Here is a 6,849-nt window from a genome sequence, read left to right on the forward strand (position 1 = left end):
ACAAATAGAACAAATTGAAAACAATGTTAAAATGATAGATCTAATCAGAAACAAATTAGTAATGGTATGATAGAATACCTGATTAAATACTGCAGCTAAAGAACAAAAGTGAAAATTAGCTACAGTGGTAACGATATGCTAATGACATGAAGAATGTATTAAACAAATGGATACAAGAAAGAATGGAGAAAAGTATATTAATAAACAATAGTTAAATGAAAGCCCATGTAACTAATTAATATCAGATAAAGTAGACTTCAAGAGAACAAATAAATTAAATTATAGCAATTTTTAATATTAAATGTTTGAACCCCTCAAGAATATATAGTGATTTTATTTTGTAAATAGTATATATAATATATATTATATATAGTAGATACATGTATCTACTATATACATAGTATATGTCTACATATATCTACAGTAGATTATATAGAGAGAGAGAGAGAGAGAGACAAAGTTTTACAGAATTGAAAAGCAAACCACAAAACTAAGAGATAATCTTATTTTTCATATAATTTTCATATGCTTCTCTCAGTATTTGGTAAAATAAAATAAATGGACAAAAATGTTAAGTTTTGGATTACTTGACAAATGCAATTAAAACTGATCTAATTGATATGGACACGTCAATTGGCAACAGCAATTTAAACAGTTGTTTCAAGAACACAAACAACATTTCTAAAAACTGTCCATATGCTGGGTCATAAACCATTTCCCAACAAATCCAAAAGCCTGATATCATGTAGTACTTCTCCAGTCATAGTGAAATTAAGCTATAAAAAAACAGCAGAAAGACACTAGTAAAGCCCCATATGCTTGAGAATTAAGATACACACATTAAAGAGTTGCTTTGATTTTCCCTGGAGTGCTCATATTCTTAGTTGGCCTAATTATTGCTTTAATAGATATGATTAGGTTTAAAGTTTAAACCCAGATCATTGGCATAGAGGCGATATAGTATAAATAGAATAATAATTCATGGAATGAGTTAAATTTAGCTAAAAATGTAAAGCACAAAAATAACCACCTAACCAAAACTTGGTTAATGTAGGTACATTGTCTTAGCATCAATATATGCCAGAGTAAAATTAAGATAATATGAATATTCACTCATAATATTGCCATGAAAATTGAAACAAATAATGTTTATTAATCAAGTCTTTGGCACAGTTAGTCAATTTATATAATTGCACTCATATTAACAATATCATGATTGTTGCATCATTATCATAATTCTGTCTTCTGTGAAAAATGAGATCTCATTTCTGTAAAATATTGCAGTCAAATGGCCCAAAGTCCCATCTTACCCAACATCAGAAGAGTCATTGCTTTATTCATGATACCTTCACCTTATAAAAATCACAGAATTTCTCGAGGTGCATTCTTTTCTCCAGATAATTAGTTTATTTGCTCCTGTCTTATCCTTGAACTCTTCTTTCTCACATAGGTTCAGTGCAATGGAAGGTTACAATATTCCTTTCATACTGAGTTAGTGTGTTCTGGACCCAAAATATTCCATCTTTCATTGTCTCCTCCCATGCAACTCAACTTCTCAGGCCTTTCTGGGCAACTTCTGCTGTTGTGCCCCAGACGAGGACTGCTGTGATTCCCTGATTTAGTGTAGGAGTCAACCTAGTAGTGCAGTTTCTCTTCACCCAGGCTATCTTGCTACCCTTCCCAGATGTTGTGTCATGATTTGCTTTACTGCCATTTAAACCAACAAAGAACAAATTGAGATCTTGGTCTTCTTTATGCAGAGTATTGTTAGGATACGTATGTAATTTTCTGAACTAAAATCAGGCTGGTTAAACAAATGTGCTTTTGCCTTGTTCAAAATACACATAGTCAAACTCCTGAATTACAATCCTCCAGGACCTGGAAATTCATAATTATAGCACCAGCCTACCTTTTAGAATATTTTAATCACTTCCCAGTTAGATTATTTGGCTTAGACCTAGTCTTTTTACTGCCTGGCATAAGAGTTATTACTCTAAGGATTTACATACATATTCCTTTATTTTAAAAAAAGACTAATGTCTTCTACAAACCAAAAAGGTACAGACTTCTTCATGTGACAAACTCCTGGATAGTATCTTAACTCCTATAATATCTTAAAATAGTATCTTAAGATACTATCTTAAGATAATATCTTAACTCCTATCACCACCTGCCAAAAATCCTTCATTTAATCTGCCAGAAGTATCCATTAATTTTCAAGGAAGTCATGAACTTTCACATTCAATTTATTGAAGCATATGGTTTCTTCTACTTAAAATGTCCTTTCTACCTCTATTTGCCTACATGACTCTAATTTATCTATTGTAATGTCTCAAATGTCACCTTCTCAATATATCTTTCTTTAAAGCTTCATTTTTTTATTGACACAGAAACATGAATTACAACAGTTATATATTGAACTACCACCATCCACATGTAGAAGACTCCAGGACAAGGAACTAAGTCAAGCAATCTATGTAAATTATTTATTTTAATGTAAGTATATCTGCTTCCCTCTGAGCTTTAATGTGTACAGATAATCAATTGGTTTATGGAGAGGGTCTATGATGAAATACGTTGAGTGACAGTTGTTCTCCAGGATTGCGAATTAAGTCAGAAAACATCAGTCAACTCTCAATATCCGGACATGTTCATGTAAAAGAAAGTGTCTATCCCAAAGCAAGTACCCTGAGATTCAGGTTAAAAATGAGGAATCATTCAAATGATCTCCTGATTTATATCTTCAGGGAGTGTATTTTTTACAGTTCATTAAATAGAAGAGAAATATAATGATGTGTGCAGAAAATAAAGCTGTGTAGGAACTGAGATTGTGAGCTGGCGTACTTGGGAGGAAGGAATGGTTTTCTTGTTTTAACTTGTCCACTAGAGAAGATTGCTTACAGCAGTGTCAACGTGGGTACCACTAGGAGAGAAGGACAGCAGCAGAAACTGCGGGAGAATTGACCCAGTACAAGATGAAAAGGACCTGTGCCCCGAACTGCGAGCTGTGAGTGGAAGATAATCACACAAAGTAGAGGATAAAGTCACTTAGGATTCACAGGAACTTCTGTGAGTCATTTACCCTTCTGAATTTTTCTTTTTTTATTCATTAAGTTTATTGGTACATTTTAGGTATACAATATAAGGACCTTCATCATTGGAAATTTGTACCTTTTCATGATATATCTTGGTTCTTATTTTTTCCCCATTCCCCTGCCCTCCCTTCAACCCCTCCATCCCTCCCTATTTACAAATATTAATTCCATTCCCTTCTTTCCTTTCCCCTACCCCTCCCACTTCCCCTTCTCCTTTGGAGCTTTTCTTCCTATTTCACATTATCTGTATGTACTATGGGGTACAGTATGCTGTAAACCGCGTCGTGAATGAGAGTAAAGTTACCTTGTAATGGGTCACTCCATAGGCTTAATGTTCACTGTTGTTCACAATTACTTGTGATTCCACATTTATCCTGGATTTTTGTTGAATATTATTATTAATAATTACATTTCAGGAAACTGAATTGCAACAGGTTAGCATCCACATGGAAATTATAATTACTGCCAGGGTCACATCTATTTCTATGTGAAATACATATGCAACAGTAATAAGTTTTGCTTTAATGTGTGGTCCAACCCAAATAATCCTTACCATACACAAGGTAACTCACATCTTACTCGTATAGGAAGTGTGTAACACAACGGTTGACAAAGCAAAATATGCCCAGAAACAAATCGTTCTGAGTAGCTAATTCATGCTTATCGTGGATAGTGGTTGATGAGCTGTTTGATGCTGCTGCTCCTGTCAGATGAATTGTTACTGTTTAAATTTTTTTTTTTTCCTGAGACATGGTCTTGTTAAATTACTGAATTTGTTTCCAGGCTCTTGCCTTGATGGCCTGAAATGCACAAACCCACCAGGTCATTATTCAACAGTCACTGGAAAACAAAAGGAAATGTATTCCAGGACAAAGAGGCTGAGCAAGAGAGCCAAGAGACACACAACTTGGAGCGCACTTTCTTACTGCAGTGAATTTGACATACGTGATGTGACCCTATTACTGCACCGTAGAATTCAAAAATTTTTTTAAGTTGACAGATAATAATTGTCTATATCTTTGGATTCAGTGTGATTTCTTGATGTATATAAAGATTGCAAAAACATGCATTCTAACTTTGTTTGATGTATTAATCGCCTTGCCAACTTCTCTTTATTTCACGAATAGAATGTATATTTTATAATTTAAAATGTATATTTTTATTTAAATTATAAAATATACATTTTATTAACTCTGGTTACTGTGTGACATAATAAATCACTAAGGCTTATTCTTTCAGTCTGGCTGAAACTTTGTACCCTTTGATCAACTTTCCTCCATTCTACATCCTTCTCTTGCACAATTTGGCCCCTGGTAATCATTTTTCTATTCTAGTTTTATATGACCAGGTTTCATGTATATATCAGATGATTCAATATTTGCCTGTTCCTCACTTATTGATTTCTTCTGGTTGTAAGGTTGTAGAATATTCCAGTGAATGTATGCATACATACTACATTTCCTTTATCCATTCATCCACTAATGATACTTAGATTGATAGATAGCTTGGTTATTATGATTGCTGTTGAAATGAAAATGGGAGTGTAGATATCTTTTCATCACACTGAGTTCAGTTGTTTTGGATATACAACTAGAAATGGGATTACTTAATCATATGTTAAGTCCAGAAATAAATTCAAGTCTTTGTGGTAATTAACTTTCAAAATAGGTGTCAGGAATGCATAATGGAGAAAGAACATGTTCTTCCATAAATGTACTGAGAAGAATTTTTTTAAATCAAAGTAGATAAATCATTAAATATAGGACCTGAACTTTTAAAGTTGCTAGAAGAAAACATATGAAAAAAGCTCTATGTCATTGATCTGGGTAATGATTTCTTGGAGAGAACCCAAAAGCACAGGAAAGTACAGCAAAAAAAGGCAAATGTGATGGCATCAAACACAGAGGATTACATACAGCAAAGAAAAAATTAACAATGAGATAATTTTTGAGTTGATAGAAAACATTTGCAAGCCACTCATCTACTAAGGGACTCATATTTAAAATATACAAAGAATTTAAACAACTAAATATCAAGAGAAAAAATTAAAATTCAAAAAAATCTGAACAGACATTTCTCAAAAGGAGAGAGATGAGTGGAGTATAGGTAGATAAAACAATGAAAATTGAAATTACAGTGAAGTATCTGTGAGAATGATTATTAATAAAAAGACAAATGATAGAAACTATTGTTGAGGTTGTGGAGAAAAATGACCCATTTGTACATTGTTGGTGGAATGTAAATTAGTACATTATTTTGAAAAAATAGTACGGAGGATCCTAAAAAATGAAAACTAGAGAATTATATAATTCTACAGTTTTTAATTCATATTTTCATTTTGAATAATTTTTATTCTATAATAAAATGAAGAATAAGCTAGAAAATTAAAGTTCATTTAAAATGAAAATATAAATAATTTGCTCTATTAATAGAATATGCTGTGATGAATTTGTAACATGCACAAAATGTTATTTAATATTTACCATCTTCCATGGGGCCGATAGGAGAGTCATTCATGACACAGGACGAGAACAAAAAACAAATTTGATGAAAAAAAAGAACAACCTTATACTTCAAACATTCTTAGCTGCCTAATGAACACAGAAACTTAATGTTTTAATATTGCATTTAGTAAAATGTAAACTCTTTGTAGTATAACTGTAGATTTAGATTGAATGACTTCTAAATTAATCCTTTTCACTCCTTACACAATTAAATAAAGCCAAATTGTATGAATAACAAGGAAGCTTTCAAATAGAGACATACTTCACTCCAATAATGGTTCCTTTTTATCCAATTCAACTTTTTTCCCAAAATAAAGCTTTAGAAATTTAGTATTATCAAAGCTGATACATGACATACTAGTGTGAATGCTCTTATAAATTCTCTCCTTTTAAAAAATTTTATTAGTCCGTGTTTCCAGTGCACAATGACTACATTTCCCATGGGGAGTTGGTGAATGTACGTCACACATTTTTTTTTTTTTTTTTTTTTATTACAATACTGGGGAATGAACTCAGGACCTTCCATTTGCCAGGCAGGCGTGGTGGTGCCACTGAGATACATCCCCAGCCCTTTTATAAATTCTCTTAAAAATTCCAAAATTAAAAATAAATTTAACTTTTGTTTTTGCAGTGTTAATATTAATAAAAGTTTTGTTAAACAATAGTTTCATAGTAAAAATGTTATTTTAAAATTAGCAAATTCATACTTCGAATAATTTATAGTGCACACTCAACATATTAATCATGTACAAATAAGCTAAAACAGACTATCAGTTGAAACAAAAATGTAATCTGTGCTTGTTTAAATGTACAAATATATATTTGCATTTACATATTCACATACAGAGTTAAAATAACTGAACTGTATATTCTTTGCACTGAAAATGTTATTGAATAAAAAAACAAATTAAAATCTAAGGACATTGTGCTTTCTCTTTTTATCATATAATTACTTAGATTTTTATATATTTGAACTTGATTCTTCAATCGTTAATCTAATGGTATAGGGTATTTTCATAAATTACAGTTATAAATTTTGGTAGCATTCAGATTAAGATATGTATGAATTTATAAAGTATTCAAGGAGAAGAAAAGCAAAACTGTTAGCCAATTACAATTACAGAAAACAAAGTTTCCAAAAAGCAAGGCCTTGAAATTCATCCCTAAAAGTATGAGGAAAGAACTGAATGACTTAAATAGTAAGAGATCAAACTATAAAAGTTTAATTTTTGCTACTCTAAAAATTTACT

At 31.6% G+C, this 6,849-nt stretch overlaps 1 long non-coding RNA gene across 3 annotated transcripts in view; it reads left to right on the plus strand.

Annotated features, from left to right (window-relative positions):
• The window catches only part of LOC110344840 (uncharacterized), a 122,425-nt gene extending 115,953 nt beyond the window's left edge, over positions 1 to 6,472 (plus strand). Inside the window, exons 6-8 of one of the 3 annotated variants that reach the window (XR_015447697.1) lie at positions 2,391 to 2,496; positions 2,888 to 3,069; positions 3,879 to 6,472. This is a non-coding gene — a long non-coding RNA (uncharacterized LOC110344840). The remainder of the gene's footprint in view (positions 1 to 2,390; positions 2,497 to 2,887; positions 3,070 to 3,878) is intronic. The other 2 variants (XR_015447699.1, XR_015447698.1) reach the window with 2 other exon arrangements.
• The last annotated feature ends 377 nt before the right edge of the window (positions 6,473 to 6,849 follow it).

Source organism: Heterocephalus glaber, unplaced genomic scaffold (genome assembly GCF_053883595.1).
Source record: "Heterocephalus glaber isolate CG9 unplaced genomic scaffold, H.glaber_assembly_v1.0 deba00001773, whole genome shotgun sequence".
NCBI lineage: Eukaryota > Metazoa > Chordata > Mammalia > Rodentia > Bathyergidae > Heterocephalus > Heterocephalus glaber.